At 33.6% G+C, this 21,962-nt stretch overlaps 1 protein-coding gene across 2 annotated transcripts in view; it reads left to right on the top strand.

Annotated features, from left to right (window-relative positions):
- The window catches only part of LOC100879051 (E3 ubiquitin-protein ligase MIB1-like), a 350,773-nt gene that overhangs the window by 132,776 nt on the left and 196,035 nt on the right, over positions 1-21,962 (top strand). Inside the window, exon 2 of one of the 2 annotated variants that reach the window (XM_076535853.1) lies at positions 10,151-10,195. The exons of the other annotated variant lie outside the window; for it this stretch is intronic. The gene's annotated coding sequence lies outside the window, so the exon portion shown is untranslated. The remainder of the gene's footprint in view (positions 1-10,150; positions 10,196-21,962) is intronic. 2 annotated transcript variants of the gene reach the window in all.

The raw sequence follows: 21,962 nt of genomic DNA, 5'->3' as shown, positions 1-21,962 counted from the left end.
TTTTTCAGTTGTAAAATTTGAAATTCAATTTTGAGGATTTAGGAATTTTAAGATTTAAAAATTTGGAAATTCTATATTATTAAAATTGAGAATATCGAAAATATGAAAATTTGTTATTGGAAAACATTAAAATTGAAGATATGACAGCATGAAAATTTGGTACTTGGAAAATTAAGAATATGAAAATTAAAGTACTGGAAAATATGAAAACTTGGAAGCTCGCCAATTTTAAGACTTGTAAACTTGACAATTTGAAAATTTAATTTTTAAGAATGTGAAAGATAAAATACTTGAAACTTGAAATGTAAGAATTGAGAATCGAAAATTAAAAATTGGAAACTTATAAACTTGAAGAATTGAAAATTTGAAAACTTGTCAATTCCAAAATTGAAACTTGAAAAATTGAATCCTAAAAACTACAAGATCAGCATGGAAGCTTTGTCTTTAATAAATTTCGAGACATAGAAATGGAGGAGATTACAAAATTAACAATTCGACAATTTAAAGACTCGCAGATGTCAAATTCGAAATGACCATATTTACAAATTTATTTTAGAACGTCCATAGATAACAAAGGTCTACTGTGCGTAAATAAATGGCAAATAGATGATAACAATTGCCGATTATTGGAATGCAACAACGTTTACCATACGTGGATACCGATGGGCCAAACGTGTATCTCCAGACGATCTCGAACAGAATCTATACACGACCTCGTGCACGAATCAATATAACATGGTACACACGAGTGCACACGCACGTGCAACCGTGCACGTACAACCGTAAAGACACGCATCGAATGGGATTGAATTCGAATCGCGTGTGTGGCGGGTAAACGGGACGATCGATGGATCCCCGATATCGAGGGGTCGTTCTGAAAGCCCATTAGAAGTCGAATATGAAACGTGGATGGAAATAGAGGAAAGCGGCTCCGAGGCTCATTCTTAACCCATTAAGACTTGCGGATTTGTGTTCAGAACGTTTCAGTTCTCAATGACAAAAAAACCGGGAAGTTTGTCAAATACATTAGTCCATGTTTGTTTTAGTAACTTCCTTTCTGATTGAAACTGTTTCGTTCTATTGTGATTGGTTCGTTCAATTGAATTTAAATTACGGTTGCTGAAAGTTCGTTTAAATTAAAAATATAAATTCTGTATATACATGTTTGCGAGCGTTTACTCAAATTTACAAAAAGTTAATTTTTACTAGGATTGGAAAAGAAATTGTGTTGAAATTACAAACATTTTTGAAGTAGTATATTTTTTCAAGAGATATTTGGGAATTTAAGAATTTTAGGATGCACGGAGTGGAGAATTTGGAAATTTAGGAATTTAGGACTTTTGGAACTTGAAAATTTCAGTTTCAGATAATACGGGTAGTTGGAATATTTTGAATTTAGGAATGTAGGTATAGAAGGTTTGGAGATTTAGGGATTTGCAGCGAATGCCATTTGAGGATTTAGGGATTTGGAGATTTGGGAATTTAGGGATTTGGGGATTTGACGATTTGAGGATTTGAGGATTTAGGAATTAGAGGAGTTCGAAGTTTGGGAATATGGAGATTTGAGCATTTACAAATTTGAAAATATTGAAATTCGAAGCTCTGGAAATTTAAAAACTTTGGAATGTTAGAATTTTAGAATTTAAGGACGTGAACACTTGAAGACATGAGCATTTGAAGAGATTAATATTTACAATTTTACAATCTTACAATCTTACAATCTTACAATCTTACAATCTTACATTTTTACAATTTTACAATTTTTCAATTTCACAGCTTCAGGATTAAAAAATTATCCAACTTAAGAGTTTGAGAATATAAGAATTCGAAAATCTTCCATTTGAAAAATTTGACATTTAGCAGTATTTAGAAGTTTAATTACTCGCATATTTGAAAATTTAAAAATTCAAAACAGACATTGAAATTTAAAAAATTTTAGACATTTGGAAGTGTAGAAAAAATGTAAAAATTCGAAAATTTCTGAATTCGCAAGTATAAATATTTAAACAAATAAATTGCACAGTTCTTTCTTATTTTACCTTAAAGAATTTTAAATTATCTTGAATTGTCGTTGAATTATTTTAAAGCATTAGTTTACAGAGTTTAATAAATCAAACAATTGTATAAACTTAATAATCTATTAACACGTAAGAAATATTTTTGAAATTTCATCGCAAATGAATTAAGTTTTGTCTGTTCCTTCTTACCACACGAGTACTTCTTACATTTCAAAGGCGGCTTGGATGGTCGTCGCGTACAAAGAACGCAAAATCATTTATTTCAGTTGAAGGAGGTGCAAGACAATGCATGTCACCCAACACTTTCTGCGGCTGCTGGCCGGATAAAGAGTGTCATCTGACTTAATGGCCTCTAATGTATCTTTCATTCGTATAGAAAATGAGAAACGTGCGCATTACTGATTACTACGACGCAGTAGAAGAATATTATACGCGTCTTCTACTTACATACTTCGTAAGCTTAATGTGAACATCTCTTTCGACGAATTATAAAAGGAACGTGTCTCGCTGTATTTTCTTTTTCACTCAGACGTTCATTTTATATAAATATTTTTAAGTATTACATTCTGTTGAAAATATGCTTTATGAAACAACGTACTTAAAAATTCTTGTGTATTGCCTTTTGCAAGTATTGTATCTGTTTTATATCTTCTGAAAATATTGCAAATGATGACATATCTTAAATGAATCAAAATCGAAGGGTATATTTCTGAATTAATTGTAGAGGAGAATAGAACTTACTTCTGACAAGAGTATAAGACGTCTTTAAATATTTGTAAATATTTTTACGGTCGTATATTGCATTATTGGCATCTTGAAATTATGGTCACAAGTCTATGTTATTTCCATAACACAGTTAGCTACCACAATAATTTTCAACAATGATTTCATAAAAAATTTCTTTCTAAAATTACATTTATTTCTTTTCTCATTAAATACCAATATTTCCAGGTTGATATTTGGCAAAATTTATTATAACTCAGCAACCTATACAAAATTTCTCATGCTCAACCGAGCATAGCCTTTTTATTTTTTGAATCGGAACAGTGTAAATTCAGTCCACAAAGACAGTAAATCCTTATCGCGGTTGAGAGGTCATTAGATCTTTCGTCCACAACATTGCCGCTACAATTGCATCCAATTACTCGTTGCTACAGTTGCCCTTGTATCTTTTATACTTATTCAATAACGAGCACCTTACGTCTCTGCTTCATTACATCGTGACGGCCATTCTATAGGAGTCATTTTAAACAAGTGAAATTCACAGATTGAATGGCCTCCTCGTTTCACGAGAAACCGAATCGACTAACGAGGAGAAGTTACGATTCGAACAAACGCTTTTTGGACAAAACTCAACATCGAATGTAGGTGACGTGACTACGAATCAACCGGAGAAACTTTACCACCTCGTTTACATTGTTACTGTCCACGTATTTCACATTGTGAAATCAAATATTTATGTCAAGTGTATTTTTATGTCTTTCGATATGAAAACGTTTTATTACAATAATTTGCATCGCCGGAAATTTGATAATTTGGAAGTGTGGACATTTAGGCATTTGTGGGTTTACATATTTGGGAATTTATAAATTAATAACTACAAGAACCTGCAAACTGGAGGATGAAGAATTTTTAACCCTTTCGCACCCAACACCGTATACAGGGTGTAATTTGTTAATTACTCAATTCACATTTTTATTTGTTGAATAGAAAAGTTATTCAATTTTTTAAAAATGAGAATTTGTCCTTTTTTATCATTACAATATCTAACGAAAATAATTTTCCATATTTTAACTATTATTTCTTTGCGATAACGAATAAACGTATTGAATAAATTCGATTTACTTTGATTACGTGAGTAGAGACTAATTTTGTTATTTCTTATTCGTGAATGAATGATAATTCAACAATAATCCAGATTTTTTTATTCATTATTCAATGTAACTTTCATCTAACAGCTTTCTATTATACCGACGTTATACCGACAGTATCGATACATTTGTTCACGACGACGATCGGCTGTCATATTCGAAGCTGTCGCGTGACCGGACTATACGCGTTCTCATTGGTCAGTGTTTTTCATTAATAATTCAAAAACTAAGCTTTAACCAGCATTTTGGTAAAGGAAAAAGTTATTCAAAATCACTCCAGCTACCACCCCCTAAAATTATGTCCACCAGTAGCCGAACACCCTGTATATGCGGCATCCACTCGACGACTTTTGGGTACGAGCGTTCTGTTCAGTGACGGTATTTCGGTGGACGGGGCTGCCATAGCGAAAGGGTTAAAGTCGAAAGTTTGATCCTTTGAATAGTTGGTAATTTATAAACTCAGAATTTTAATCACATAAACATTTGATACTTGCAAATACGGAAATTTGGCAATTTTTAAGTATGAAAATTTAAAAATTTGGTAATTTATAAATATATGTAGGATTAGTATCTTTCAAAACTAAGCCTTTATTAAAGAATACGATAAAACAGTAGTGAAAAGTACACGAAAATTTACAAATTTGCACATACGCACGCACAAGCAACAAAAATACAAAAAAGTCCAAAAGTCCACAAATCGTAACACGTAAAATCGTAAGCCGTAAATCGTAACCGTAATCGTAACCAAGATCGTAATCGTAACCGTAACCGTAATCGTGTTCGTAATCGTCGTCGCACACTCGCTCGTCTCTCGTTACTTTCTCGTCTTATTCTCTTCTAGCTTCTAACGCTCGCACCGCGGACACACCCTTATATTTACGCGACGATCGAACATTCTCGATTTTGGCATTTGAACGATTCGCGAATCTTTGGTTATTCGAAGCCTCGATCGTTTCTCAACGTTCGACGCGTTTCTCATTCTCTCTCTCTCTCTCACACTCTTTCTCGCACTCGCACCCATATCCGGAACGACACGCTCGCCGGCAACAAATTTGCTCGACGGCGGTTTATGTTTTCGTTCTCGAATTTTCGCAGTACGTTCGCGGCACAACCGTTTCCACTGTCCTACATATATGAAAACGTAATAAACAAACATGGAATTTTAATAATTTTTTAAACGTAATAATTTAGAGAATGTAACAATTTATCAATTTAAAAATGCCAGAATCTACATGTACAAAGTTAGAGCTTCAGCAGTTCAGAAATACGTTTATAAATTCAGAACTTCACATATTCCGAATACGTAATAAATACAAACTTTCAGAAAGCTGGAAATGTTGAAGTTGTGCTCACGTCAGATCGAAAAATCCGTGACGGAATTTTTCGCTGTTGTTATTTCTTTCGTGGCAGTATACCATCGCGCTGTAACTACTCTAAGGGGATCGAATCGCCTAGACGTTCGTAGTTTAAGACAATCGTGTACACGCTTTACTCCCAAGCTTCCGAAGAATGTTTCTGAAGCGTGTTACAGTACACTTCGAGCAAACATATAGATTTCACTGTATTTGACATGCGATAGTAAACTTGTTAAAATGCAATCCCTGGTGCATCTTTCTCACGTTTCGAGGGTCGGAAGCGGTAGTTGTTCAGAAACTCGGCCAAAGAAAACCTACTCCTTTCGACGATAAAACGACTTTTGCATCGGGTTTCGCGATAGAAAGTATAACATCAGATGAAAGTACAGCGAGAATGGGTCGTGTAGGTTTTCCTTCACAACATCTCAATGTACCATTGAATGGCCGCTGATAAGGAAAGTGTAAAGGAACTTTTCAATTCGCTTAAAATGTTACTTCGTAATGTGATTGTAATCTCGAACGATACCTTGAATGAAGAGCAGGAGCAGACGGATAACAGGATTTAAGTACGTTTTTGCATGTCCGTCTTGGAAATATTCTTTTCTAGAAATTGGGTTACAAGTTTCATAAAAATTAGTACAAGAAAAATATATATGGTATAGTGCACTTTAAGACAGTCTTAAAAATTTATTTCCGTAACCTCCTACTGCATAATGTCTTATAAGTGACACAAATTTTCACTTATTTTTCTTTTGATGCATTGCAACTCCAGCGCACGATTTCAGATGATTAATCAAGCTTTTAGTAAGGGTAATAATATTAACAAGATCATCAATATTAACGATTAATAATGAATGCTTAGTTCAGAATTAATTTTTCTATAATTAAGAGCCAAATTACAGTTGTTAATTCAATTTGGATATAAATTAAAATTAGGGATTCAAATTAAGCACTGAAGGTTAATTTTACTTGAACTTAAATTCAATTAATCAGCAAATTTAATGTCTAATTAATAGTCGATATTCCATCATTAATTGGAACTTGTAATTAAAAATAAAAATTTAATTTAGATTTTAATCATTTTTAAACAAAGGGAGAAATTAATTTTTTGAACAAATTTCATATAAATTTGTGTTAATTTTATGTAGTTATAGTAAATAATTTTAATTTGTAATTTGTATTAATTTTAATTGCTATTTATGCAAATTAATTATGGAGACAAGATCGTTGCCTATCATAATATTTCTTTTCAAACAAAATAGTATTTTTCTCCTCTATTTTCCATCCTAAAGAATGCGCGAGAGATTTAGTGTGTTTGGTTAGGATACCCCGTGCATTTTATCTGCACAAAGCGGCAAATTCAAATAAATAATCCTCTGTTTCCTCTATAATTAGTATTGGTAAAGTTTTCAGCTCATTACACTGTAAAATTGATAATCATTGATGCGATTATCATACCTGTCAATTGTACTCAGATATTTCACTGAATAAAACATAACAAATGATGCATCGCTAATTAAGATAATAATTGTACAGGTATTTAGAAATTCAACAGAAAAGATTAATTGTTTTCAGCTGCTTAACGATCTATTATTCAGCATTATATGTACATGTAAAAGAGGAAATTACGTTGTTAAACAAATTGTGAATTTCAAAGTATAGGAAGTTTTATATAATTTTTAACCGACTTCGAAAAAGGAGGACGTTACTCAATTCGATCAGTATATTTTTTTTTTCTATGTATGTTCGCGCATTACGCCTAGCTGGATGGACCGATCGGAATGAAACCTTTTGCATATGGTAGGTGCTGACTCCCCATTGGTACCATTATCAAAAAATTTTTCATTTTTTAATTGCAAAGTGTTGTTATTGCAAAAAAACCGGCAACTTTTTTCTTTTTTTATGTATGTTCGCCGATTGCGGCTAGCTGGGTGGACCGATCGGAACGAAATCTTTTGCATATGGTAGGTGCTGACTCCCCATTGGTACCATTATCAAAAAATTTTTCATTTTTTAATTGCAAAATGTGTTATTGCAAAAAACCGGCAACTTTTGAAATAAACCTTTCTCGATTTTAGTGCGCTTTTTTAACCGACTTCGAAAAAGGAGGAGGTTACTCAATTCGATCAGTATATATATATATTTTTTTTTTTTTTTTTAATATCTTATCACGAACCTGTTTTTGAACAATTTTGTTCATATACAAATTTCGCGGAAAGCTTTTGTTTTCGAGATATTAGCGAAAATTGTTGTTAACTTTTGAAACCAACTACGAACGATTTTAATGTCCCTCTAATACGTTATTAGTGGCATGATTCTGAACGAGTTTTTCCTTATGCATAATTGACGGAAAACTAGTTTCCGTGATATTAGCGAAAAACTATTGTTATTAATATTAGTGGAACGCCCCGTGCTATGCACGAGAAAGACAAGAAAGGGCAATTACAATGCACTGTACCAAAACACTAACTAAGCTTTACCGCTCTGACACGCGACTTATACAGCAAGATGAGTTCACGTTGACGTTGGTGTATTATTTCCATTGCTTGGTACAGTCTCCGTATCGTTCTAAAAATGCATCAATTTTATTTGTTAGAAAATTTGTTGCGCAGGATCTGTTATTATTTTATGGATACTTTGACCCTTGCACAGTTCTAAACCGTAAGAGATACACATGCGCAGTAAATTTTTGCAAAGAAAGTTAACAAAGAACAAATGCATGAAGCACCCCCAATCATGATGTAATTAGTTTGTACTTGTCCCTGAAAGAGTGTCCCTTATTTTTTTTTCTATGCATGTTCGTCGGTTTTTTTCCTTGGTGGGTGGTCCGATCGGAACAAAGCCTTTCGCATCTTAAGTAGAGTCTGACTCCCCATTGGTACCATTACCAAAAATTTTTTCATTTTTTAGTTGCAAAGGATTATTGTTGCAAACAAAATTGAAAAACGAATATCCATGTTGTCTTTTACTTAATTATGTTCATGGCATTTACGCAGACAAAAAAAAAGCCCGGAAGAACTGTCTCACAGTATCCTATACAATTCTCCCCATTCCACTAAAATGCATGAAATAAAATAATTTTAAGGAAAAAAATACGCCGACTTCGAAATGCACTAAAAAGTATAAAATAATTTCTATTTCCTAATGGAGTAATTTCTATTTCATTCAATCATACAATTACGTCACAGATATGAATGAAACCTATTTACTCGTTAGGTAGTATATTAAATACATTTCAACCTTTTCGGAGGCGGCGCAAAATTAAAAATACCTCAGTAAACGTTGCTGCCAATAACCAGTTGATTGTGGTATGGCGCATTGGAAATTAATAAATCCTGAGAAAGAATACGAACCATTATAGATATATCTGGTAATATACGTAAATGTAACGACTGTATTTTCATTTCGCAACGTTTCTGATATAAATGAAATTGAATCGACTTCGTTCGTGTGTGGAAGCCATGGATCTAAGAACCTATAAACGGAGCCCACGACGCGGGAATTACCAAATTTGCTCCAGATGGGCTCTTTCTTCATAGTATATGCGGCGATCGAGTCTTTCCGTCGCATACTCTATGAATCTAGATAGACCATAGTTACATTCTATACGCACTAACACCTACTTCGCGGCGTGCTGTCGAGTTATATGTATAGAAAAAAAAATAGCTATACAAGCTTTGCCTATGTTCGGCTGTCCAAAGGTTGACATATTCAAGAAAATCTTTTAATTTTCCGCCGCCTCCGAAAAGGTTGAAATGTATTTAATATACTACCTAAGGAGTAAATAGTAAATAGGTTTCATTCATATCTGTGACGTAATTGTATGTGTTGATGACAGGAACGCGAAATATTTCAGTTTAGTTTATAATTATCGGCATATTTTAGTTTATCGCGATTTAGTGTTATATATGTAATAATTTGAGTCATGAGGACGTTTGTAAAGAATGCAAGGAGGTAACGAGTGGAAATGTGAGGCATCAAAATTGTTAATTATTAATTGTTTATAATTTATTGTTATGTTATGGACTGGTAGGTGATCTCTTTGCGGCGCGGGGGCGCTTTGTGCGACCCTGTGGTCGACAAGCCGTGGCTAGGGGGGGCGTTTATGACGTTCCTCTGAGGCCTCCATGAAGCCCCGTGAGGGATGATGCTTTGCATCTCCTGTTGTGAGGGTCGAATTACTTCGGTAATTTTCCGAGACGTACAGGCTAACCTAAGAGTAAAGCCACCAGGATTTCGAATCGTTTTCGGATCGATATCGTCCGTAGTGGGGGTAGGACCACGTGACTCGACGGGGTCCGTGCCGCTACGGAACGATACGCGCTTATCATTCGCTCGATAGACGCCTCGCAATTCGATCGTACTTACGCCCTTGCCTCGCCTCATTGAAGTTATTGTTAAAATCATTCTCCAAAATTAATTTCTTTGTTAATTAGTTTATTGTGATTTCACATTCCTTATTTTTGTCGATTATTATTTATTTTACAAATTAATTCGTATTATTTAACATATATATTATTCAAAATTGTTCGTTAGTATTCGTATATTAATATATTATTGTACATATTATTCCTATCGTTATTGTGTTACAAATTGTATACTTGTGTTTGTTAATAAATATATTTAATTAATCCCCGTTCAATTTGTGTTTCTTTTATTTCCCTTACGTTTTCAACAGTATGATTGAATGAAATAGAAATTACTTCATTAGGAAATAGAAATTATTTTATACTTTTTAGTACATTTCGAAGTCGGCGTATTTTTTTCCTTAAAATTATTTTATATATGATAAAAATATCGCAAAATACTACTTATGGGGAATTTTAGAACTTTTGGAAAATATTCAAAATTCTGAATATTAAGAATTTAAAGTAATGTATTTACAATTATTTTTATTTTGTTGCAGGTAAGCATTTGTCAATTTCATATTAACTACAGAAAGAAAGCATCGGTAAGTCAAGAAATGTAACTATAGTAAATATATTTCTTTACTTCTAAATTTAAAAATTTAAAGGTTTGAAAGTTTCAAATTTGTGTAACGATTCTGGAACCTAGATTCAGATAGTTACTAGCGCTAGTAAGGTAAAGAGCGGCTTTTACCAACTGAACGACTCGTTTTGGAAAATAACTAAATATAAAGATTGTGGGATTCGTGTGGTGTGCGGTTAAGGAGTAAATCCACAGGTCAATATCTTCCAACAATAAGGTTTATTCAATTAAATAAAGAAGATGATGAATTTAACAAATAACAAGTAACAAATAACAACAAAATATGAAAAGTATATTGGTTTGATCAAAAGAAACTAAATAGATTTTGATATAATATTAATAATAGAAATAATAGAACTTGGTAAATTGAGCAATACGTAATAGGTAATTGTGAATCTAACTAAATCTGATTCTCGCTAGTTAATACTTTATATTATTTCGTACCTAAGTCTGATTTCGGATAAAGCTAACTTCGCTTTTATGTAATTAACTGAATTCGGTTTTCTATAGGATTTGATTCTCGGTTTCGAACGCTATCGCAATTACAAAGTTTATCTTGATTAATACGTTTTGATTAATAAATTAAAAATATAAGAATTTATAAATTTAAAAATTTTAATCCGTGTAAACTTTGGGGTTTGAAAATTGTAAAATATGTAAATCGGTTAGATTAAATTTTTAGGCGTCCACAGTATTCAATCGAATAATGTTTTTATAGAAATTACAATTCTTTTTATCAATAGTATTGATAATACTGCTTAAACATCAATTTAGAGGTAGGAATTTTGAAATATTGCTGTCTATCAATATATGAAATAAAACGAAGTATTTAAAAATTGGATAAAAAGTTGTTACTTGACATTTCAATTTGAAACGAAATATATCGAGTTTCTACTTTTCGTCGCCGTATCAATTGTGAGACGTCTCCCGAGAGTTAAGTATGTGTGTGTACTTCGCAATAATATTTCACACTAGCAATTGATCATATTTACGAAGAAAATTTTCATTAAATAGTTGACAGCAATTATAGGCAAATATTTTTTAACAGATTATGCCGCACAACAATTATTACACGATAAAGCTCGTGTTAACCAGTTAAGTGTATTTGATAACTATATCCGTCATGGAGATGTGGCAGAATTTTGTGTCATGATGATTATATCCGTCATGCGTAAAATTTTGTTACAATTTGCTATTTAAATTGTAATTTTGGCGAAGACTGAATTATATTCGTAAATTGTAATATGTTTAAAATGTTTAGAGGTCAACACGAAATGAAATAAACAAATAAAAAGTGTAAATGATTTGAGATGGATTCATAAATTCTTGAGAACTAACTCGTCATCGCTTGCTTATCGCGACACACACTGGTGCGTGCTTTGTAAAAAGATCGCCATAGTTAACTGGTTAATATAATATTCTTGTTAATTTTTCTAATTCGCGCATCAGTTAACTTTTTCATTACCATGGACAATCATAGTTAACGCAAAATGTTTGTATATCAAAATAAGGTGCTTACCATACATGTCTTTGCATGATAATTAAACAAAAAAATGTTTACTCAAAAAATTCAGAAAATTTAAAAAATTTCACTACATAAATAAAATTTTGTTAATAATATTATTTTATTCATATTTGGGCCTTGCGTTAAATAATTTATTATATGGATGTATGAAGACAATTTTTGACAGAGTAATATCTTTAATTTATTATTACAAAGATATATGCAATAATAACAGAATTCTGAAATCAGAATAATATTCCTTTGTTATGTTAAACTATGTTTGATATTTAAATTACGTAATAGAAGAAATATGCTAATTGGCAATCACTTTCGTTTACGTAAAAACGTGATTAATTAATATTATATGTATCTGATTTTAATATTGATTAACTTATTACACCACTTATTTACACGAGCGTACAAATACGAGTACCTTCGTTAATTAATTGCAATTAATATACCAAATATATGAAATAAATGCAAGATTATAGATCGTAAATATTGAAATGCAAATTTGGCAATGAATAAAATTTATGCGTGTTCTAAAATATGTTAAATTTAATTAGCAGTGTAAAATAATGATACATGCCATATAGGAATTTCGTTTTATATTAATTATTGGCGATTTAATTACTTTAATACTTAAAATTAATACAAATTAAAATTAATTCAAATATTAATGATTGTAATCTTTTTATTCAATGTTCTTAAATTTTATGTTAAAATTTTGATAAAGAATTTAATATTTTCCTTCTAAATAGCACAGATAAAATATATTTTGCAATCTATGTAGTTAATTATATTTTAGAATCATCTTACACTATCAAAGTTTATCATTTTTATGACTTAAATATTTTGCAATTAAAAAAAAAACAGTGAAAATAAAAGCAGTAATCTGAGTTTTTATATTACTTTTTCATATTTACTTCCTCAAATTACAACTAATAATTGTATCAAACATTAGCATGCTGAAAAGGGGAAGTAGTTTTAACCGATATTGGTCAGACACACGAATTCCGAAAGCGGTGCTGTTATTGCATTTGCGAAAATCGCTAATTTTTGTTCTGAATAAAATAGTATAAACTTTCAGATAATATATTGCATATCGTAAATTATTTAATTTACTGTAGTGTTCATATTAACAGAGACAACTTAATCTGATAATAAATATACAAGTGATGTACAGTTATGAACATTTCAAAAGACAACATTTATAATATTGTATATCAAGAAATATAAGTAAATTAAATAAGGAAAAAATTAAACTAAAATATTATGAATATCTTAATATCTTAATATCTTCTATATAGATTGTTATTTGCAATTCTCACTGCAATAATTCTTAAATAAGAATATGTGAATACTTTAAATTTTTTAAAGTTTAAACAAAATTTAAACAATCAAGATTTTCAATACTGAAATCCTCTTATTATGAAGGTTAGATGCATTTTTTAAAAACTATATAACTATGTCGAACTATTTAATTTGAAGACTATTTAACTCTTTAGCGTTGAAGACAGTTCAAACCGTGCAATGTACACTATACAAATATGTATAAAGAAAACATACGAGTGTTTACACGAACATAAAATTAGTCTAATTATACCATGTCGTATAATATCAAACATGAAGGTCTACGATAATTTCGTTTTCGATGCAATTTATACTTATGTAAATTCAGAGAAATGCTTTGTCAATTCGAAAGTACCGAGTCAACGATAATGTAATGGAATTCCTGTGAAAATCCGATGACCACCCACGTGATGTTTACTTTCGCTCGTTTACAGCAAATTGACGTTTGATCGGTCATCGAAATGTCCGCAATATTAAAATTAAGTCTCGTCGAAATTCCCTGGCCCCAGGATCGCACGAAATTAGATCACGCATCATCGGAAAAAAGGTCGCCACCAGAATCCAATTTAACCTCGTCACTGGGGATGAAATGTCCATCGATACTTCCAAATCACAATTTGGAAGCTTCGCCAGCAAATTACCAACTGCAATTACGATTTTAGCTGTGAATTAAAGCGTCCCAACCACGTTAACGCTCTGTATTTATACCCTCTTTAATCTTTTTTTCCGCGTTGGTTTTAATTGCTTGTTTATATATCTTCAGGGCTGCCGCTATTATCTTCCATTATCTGGATCTGATATTTGTACAATTTTGTTGGAATTTAACAATTTTACGATTTTACAATTTTACAATTTTACGATTTTACAATTTTACAATTTTACAATTTTACAATTTTACAATTTTACAGTTTTACAATTTTACAATTTTACAATTTTACAATTTTACAGTTTTACAATTTTACAATTTTACAATTTTACAATTTCACAATTTCACAATTCTACAATTCTACAATTCTACAATTCTACAATTCTGCAATTTTTGCAATTTCACAATTCCACAATTCTAAATTTTCACAATTCCACAATTCCGCAATTCTGCAATTCTGCAATTTTACATTTCAACAATTCCGCAATTCCACAATTCCAAATTTCCACAATTCTACAATTCCACAATTTCGCAATTCTGCATTTCTGCAATTGCACAATTCCAAAATTCCAAATTTCCGCAATTCTACAATTCTACCATTCTGAAATTCCACAATTTCACAATGCCATAGTGCCACAATTCCATAATTCCACAATTCTGCTAATTCTGAAATTCTGCAATTCTGCACTTCTACAATTCTACAACTTTTAAATTGTTAATTTATAAATTTTTAAACTGCTAAAATTCACCAATTCTATGATTATATAAACGTTGAATTCGATAAATCTATAATTTTATGTCTATAGACCTGCAAACCTACAAAATTTCCAAATTGCAAAATTCCATGGTCCCAAATTTTCCCAAATCCTAAATTCTGAAAAACTAAAGGTTAGCTCTAGAAGCTTTAAGTCCCAAAGTATCCAAATCTGAATATTAACAAGTTCCCAAGTTTAAGAGGAAAATTTCGATAATTAAAAGTACTCCATCAAATAATTCGAATTCAATATCGAGGCTACTTAATTATGTATGAACAGCATTTTTCGACATCGCAAAACACATATTCCAATTCTGTTCCTTTAAGAGTTTCATCGAAAGGTCCGTGAGTACAGTGTTCTTCAATCGTCGCACACGTTCTGAAGTTATCCTCGGAGTGGCTCGCAGCAAAGAAGACACGAATCGCATTTCTTAACGTGCAAAAAGGAAGAAGTTTCCTCAAACGTATCGCAAAGTAAATGCCTTCCTTCGGCAAATTCGCTTCGCTTTATGCTATTCCGTCTGTCGACGAACAGAGTTCGAAGGAAGGAGAATCGCGAGACAGCATCTCTCCATGGTACCATTGCAAAATTGATGAAGGAAAACATTACTGTTACGCAGAAGGTCGATAGAGTAGAAACGTTCAATTTTTGAGAATTCTCTCGGAAAGAAAACTTAGCCGAGCGAACGAACTTTCGCAGCTAGTGATAGTATTTTTCACGACTTATCTCATATTTTGAAAACCTCATTTTTGTTGAAAAACAGTATTAATTTTTAATAATTTTTAAACACAGTATTAATATTTATATTAAACTCTCAATAACAGTATTTGTGATAATAAATTACAGATACAGAATGAAAAATTTTAACGTTCAAATCTAATTCTTTGTAATTAGGTTATGTTTGACGTATACACAAGAACAAACACATTTGAATGATAAAATATAGCTTTTTATTTTTTTTAACTAACGTACATTTATAATTTTGTTTAAAATAATGCTTATCACAGCTGTGTACATACATACTGTATCATACGTTACAAGTTGTAATTTATCATACAAGAATGTTGTAAATCATGTGAGAAAGGTACCATGTTACATCGTGAAACGGTACAGAATGCAAATAATTGATCGTATAAAGTGGAACAACATATTCGTGTTTTGAAATGCTCTCTGCAGTGTTCCCTTATTCAGGACTGCATCGACATTTAAATTTCCATGCTGTTGCTCACGTATGTACCATGTAACTTGCAACACTCGCATACCTTCATGGCCACATTCGCAGACGTAGCAAGTATTATCAGGAATTTCCAACATTTGTTTGATTTTACGAATGAGAGATTACTTCGTTGTAGGAGATATCAAAAATGGAACAATGGAAATACGCTCTTCATTAAATACATGTTTTATTTATTAGATGCTTATATACATAATGTAGGCTCTGAATATTGCAGATGATTCCAGCGAAAATTTTCTACATTGCTTGATAAATAATGCAACGATTGTTTATTATTGAGAACCAAGATGGAAAATATGTTTAATGATATTCGAGAGATATGGCATTTATTATGTAGTTGTTTTGTTGAATTAATGTAGTGCATCAGTCTTCTTATTACAAAATTTGAATTTTCAAATTTTCAAATTTTCAAATTTTCAAATTTTCAAATTCCCAAATTCCCAAATTTCCCAAATTCCAAAATTTCCAAAATTCCTAATTCCCAAATTTCCAAATTTCCAAATTCCCAAATTCCCAAATTCCCAAAATTCCTAATTCCCAAATTTCCAAATTCCCAAATTCCTAAATTTCCCAAATTTCCCAAATTCCAAAATTTCCAAATTCCCAAATTTCCAAAATTCCTAATTCCCAAATTTCCAAATTCCAAAATTTCCAAATTTCCAAATTTCCAAATTCCCAAATGTCCAAATTCCCAAATGTCCAAATTTCCAAATTCCCAAATTCCCACATTCCCAAAATTCCTAATTCCCCAATTTCCAAATTCCAAAATTTCCAAATTTCCAAATTCCCAAATTTCCCAAATTCCCAAATTCCCAAATTCCCAAATTCCCAAATTCCAAAATTTCTAAATTCCCAAATCGCTAAATCTCCAAATCCTCAAATCCCCAAATTATCAAATCCCCAAATTATCAAATCCTCAAATTCCCAAATTTCTAAAGCCCCAAATATTTAATTTTCATATCCCCAAACTTAAAAATTCACAAATTTTTAAATTCCAAAATTTAATACTTTTCAATTCCCAAATTTATGATTTATAAAATACGTAAATTTGTTGAATCCATAACCATGGGCCCGCATTTTCATTACAACGTCTGCATTCGACCACGTGCATTCTCCTCCCCCATTATCACGATTTTCAAACCAATAATAAACATTATAAAGTCCAAATAAAACAACAAACACGACATCCTCACCCTCTCAACAGCATCCATAACCTGAGACTAGAAACACGTGGCGTTAACAGGTAAAGACAAAGCGATCGTGATAAAATGACCGCGGGGTGACATCGTAGGTGAAGGTAAATGGAAAAAGACCATAACAGCATCGATCAGGGACGCAAAGCGTTCGAAATCGTCGAAATGTCCAGTGGCCTCGATATTCTTTTGTCGTGTCAGGTTTTACGAATCCAGCGATGCACACGGCGTGCCGCACCGCGACGGAATTAAATTATACATTCGCCATCAGAATCGAGTTTGGCCCGGCGTTGGTCGCGATGCACGCCGGGGTTTCTGTTTGTTTCGTTGATTTATGAAGCATGGCGGGGACACAAAACACAACAACTCCCGCGCTCGCCCATCCCAGGCCACCGCTGTCCTCGGTAAAATAGAACAACGAGCCGGTGACGTCACGTGTAACCACGCCTACCAGCGGCCCACCTTTGCCCATCCGCCCCCCTCATGGCCCTCGCAACCCTCCTCGCCAACCCTTTTGCTATAACGCCACCACCAATTCACTTTGTGCAGTTTTATGCATATTCATTCGGCGTCGTAATAGCCCCCGCCATTAATTCGAGCCGGTCCCGCCGCGCTGGTACATGTAAATCCAATATGTCGTTCTCGTGTAACCGACTTGCTTGCTCTCCTCTCTCTGACCCCTTCGACAGCCTCTGCTCCTACTCGTGACACCGAACGAATCCGTTTAATAAATAATCCCAAAGACACTTTACATTTTATTGTTTGCTCGTTATTCGTTTACACGGACTGTTGAGACGACCTCGGACCTACGCCGTTGAAAGCGGAGCTGTTGATTTATGAGATATCCGATTACCCAGCTAACCGTGACTTGTTCCGATGGACTAAAATTATACAGGCTCGATCAAAAGTTTAACTCTATACAGTTACGTTCATATTCGAACACACTATTACTGCTTTCTGCGTAAAAAGAGTTTATTAGATATTAATTATTTCACATAAAAAATGAACCATTGGATTACAAATACAACAACTTTTGTTTGCTGTAATGTTGGAATAAATCATTTTAAACAAAATTTTGAAGTGTATTTTCGCGCCTCTTTAATATTCAAACTGGTACATTTTTCAACGTTTACAAGCTAGCAATACTTATCAAACATTTGAATTGCGGGATAGGTTTGTTTTGTATGCAAATATCTGGAATATAATTCCAATTCAATGTTGGTATTTAAAAATTTGGGTATTCTAGAATTTAGAAACTTAAGCACTTAGAAATGTGAGAATTTAAATGTAGGACATTGTGGATTTAAAAACTCAAAAATTTGGAAATCTTAGAAAGGGTCTAGCCGGATAAGCATGGGCAAACGGCCCCCGCGCCAATATTGATATTTATACATTCTAAATATTTCTTTCGACACAACACAAACAGTACCAATTATTGAGAAAAATAGCGATGAAGATTAAACAAAATCTTTTCCTTCATAACAGTAGAATTTCTTTTCAATTCTCCCAATACCCTTGCACACTTTTTATATTGGTGCATGTGCAGGATTTTTAAGGCGTAGATAATTAATACAAAAATTGTGATAATGTAACTAATTTTGTTTTGAGGTATAAGGAAAACAAGCGTCTTATAAGTTACTCGCTCGATTGCTGATGAGAGAATGAATACCTGCTCCGTGGTCGGTATTACAAAACAGTGCATTTTGTAAATGGTGTAAAATATATTTTTAAAAATGGGTATTCCCATTCCTTGCTTATGATTGCAAAATCAGAATATGTTAGAGGCAATCATTGCAACCTGTGTGCTACCGGTTATCGAAATAATCGCGCTGTCATTATATTCTTTAATTTATTTAACCATGTTCCACCCCTCCGACACACTTGAGGATTTTATACATAATAATTCGATAGCAATGCATCATTTCTAATTTTGGAGATTGTCACTCAAGGGGTTGTTCTCAAAAACCACCCCCCAAAAATTAAAATAATTTTTTTCCACCCCTTGTGATTAAACTAAAATTCTGACAAAAATATATGTAATAAAGTTAATAAATATTTGTCATTTCCTTTTGAATGTGTGCAGATATCACAACTCGTTTTCGAGAAAATAGGCGTTAATTCTGAGGGTTGTTATCCCTATATCTCCCTTATACGACGGGGTAGGCATTTGAAACTTTCTGTAATTGATTTATGGATATAAAGATATATTTAGAATGTATAAATATCAATATTGGTGCGGGGGCCGTTTGCCCATGCTTATCCGGCTAGACCCTTTGCAAAAAGACTGGAAATTTTGTAACTTGAATTTTCGCGAATTTTAAAATTTGCAAAAGCGTTTAAAAATTTGCAAGTTTAACAATTTAGAAATTTATAAATCTACTATTAGGTATTTCCCTCTGCCTCTACTGACAAATTATCGATAACAATCGTCACATTATACATACTCACCAATGGCTATACCGATAGACACGTCCATGCTCTCTGCAATTTGCCGTCACTTTAAGTCCTAGTTTCCACAATACACTACCTAAAATTTAATATTGTAATTAAATGTTGCGATTTATTGTCACGTGAAGACGTACTCTTACTCGCGTTGATCTTGGTTAGACTTTACGTGACTGGAGGCGTTGTTGATCGTACGACTTGAGTTGATGAAACTGTTTCTGTGTATAGATAGCGGTCCTCTTCGCAAGATGAAACGAGAAATTGTGGTTGGCTTGTGTACGCAGTGTACTTCCTTAATTAAGTGTTTCGGTGTTACGTCTACAAAGTGTTAATAATAAGATATATCGATGTTCGCTTTACAGTGTGCATAATCGATTTTAATCGAAATTTTTGTAATTAAACCTTGGAATGTTTTAAGAAATCCAATTTTAAAATATTATTGTCTATCGGAATGCAAATCATCAATTTTATTATTATTCATAATTTTTAATATTTTAAAACGACAGTACATACATTAATTTTGTACCTTTATGAGAATCAACACAGATTTCAAGAAAACCACCTGAACAAATTTTCCAAGATTTAAATTACTGTTCAACACTGACTCTACCAACCTTTAATCTTGAAATTAAAAATGGAGTTGAAAAATAATTACGCAAACGATAGAATAAATTACTTTACCTTAATGAGAATCAACTCCAAGAGAACCATCTTAACAAATTTCGTAATAAAAAACAAGACCGTCATTTGACCGATTTGATAATTTCATCGTTAAACCACGATTGAAAACCGGGTCTCAGCTTAAGTCTATGCCGTCAGCAGTGAACCGGTTAAGGGCAAAAATTACGGAGACAAAAGGTGTCGGAGGAAGGAGAACCGGGCAGTCGTTCATCGTTCGCATGCTCGTTACCTGAAACTAGCCTCCGAAGACGTCGTCTACTTGGCCGATGTCTAGCTAGTAGCAAGGATGGTCTGGAAAATTCAACGAAACAGCGAATCGATTTGGTCACGGAGCAGCTGGCCGGGGACAGAAGCAATCAGAAGTCAGGAGGAACCTCGTGCCGGGGGAATGAGGCTGGTCTGCCGACAACGAAGAAGGAGGAAGAGGGTGATGGTTCGAGTGGGTGGCTGTCGGTAGAGGGAAGGTGAAGAGGAAGAAGAGACCGTCGTCGAATTCAGTCAGAGAAGGAACCTGACCAGAAACGGGCTATGGAAGGAGTTCGAGAAAGAGGAACGACTGATATAGAGGAGGCGGGTGGCGAGGGGATAGGGAACGAGCGGGACATCAAGGGGGTTGGTGGGGCAGACCGGGGCTATACTAACGGAGGTTAGAGAATGGGTTGGTTTAACTCGCGCTATTTGAGATAATTGATAGTCAGAATGGGTTCACATCCCCGGCTGGCCTATATAGCTGCAGCTAGATGTGGCCCGACCCAATGCAATTTCCTTCCAACTGGACAGAGGACTGCATTAGCGATACCGAGCGGCGAAACTATTGCCGTGTTACCGGTCCAACCTTATCCCCGGGAATCCCGGCTCGCCCTTGGAACGATTTTCTTTTCAGATTCTGTGCCATTGACCGGGGAAGGATCGTGAAACATTTATTGTGCCCGCCGGCCGGAAGAAGGAGAGCCGGTATCTTTCATCACGCGAGAACGGACCTAACTGTTTCCCTTGGGGGCGTTTCGGAGCTTATTGAAAATGCAGCCGGAACGATTACGTGTGGCTACACGGGACGTTCGGTTTTACTTTCGAGAGAATCGTATCGGTCGACTGGAAGAAAAACGGTGGTTATTTTGTCGCGTGGAATTTATTTACACCGCTCAATGCCGCACTGGCAGTTTCGATTTTATGGCAGAAGTAGATTTACTCCGAGATTTCTGTAATGGTATCGAATTTTTTTTTGCAGTCGATTTGTAGATAAAGTAACTGTATTGATGATTGACGGGGATACATTACAAAGTTTTGAATTGGCATGTGTACACATGAAACGCAGTTAACTGATTGAACACGTATGACGCAAAACATCGATACAAAACAGAAGTTACAACATTCATATCAGATGTCCATATGGACATCAAAATTAAAAAGTATTCATTTCCATTTTTCAATTTTGCTATAACGTGACATTGAAAATTGTTTTCACTTTTGTGACAATGTAAAATTGGTAAGTGCTTTTGAATTTTGTAAAGTTGAAAAATGTTTTTAATATCGTGATAATACATGTATCGCGTATAAAATTGACAAGAGTTTATGTAAACGGTTGAAGGGTAATTATTCAATTGTTAATTATTGTGGTGCTTGAAAAAGCGGTAACAGAAGCGAAAACCGATGATAAAATGCGCGTAACTACTGATAATGTAACGTTATTATCACGCAGGTAGGCGATTGATTGACACAAAGAGCATTCATAGGGCGATAGGCTATGTTACCGGTAGACCATAATGAGACAAACTACTTCTAATTTTGAACGACACTGCGAAAGTGGTCGTAGCACGACGCGGTCTCTGCTATAGCCCGTTCACGTAGTCCGCACCTAGCTGGATGCCGCTGGTGAACTGCAAATTGGATTACCGTATCGACACCGAGCTGCGAGCAG

Source organism: Megachile rotundata, chromosome 1 (assembly GCF_050947335.1).
Source record: "Megachile rotundata isolate GNS110a chromosome 1, iyMegRotu1, whole genome shotgun sequence".
Classification (NCBI taxonomy): domain Eukaryota; kingdom Metazoa; phylum Arthropoda; class Insecta; order Hymenoptera; family Megachilidae; genus Megachile; species Megachile rotundata.
The sequence above is the reverse complement of the archived record's forward strand: the minus strand, read 5'-3'. Positions and strand labels throughout refer to the sequence as shown.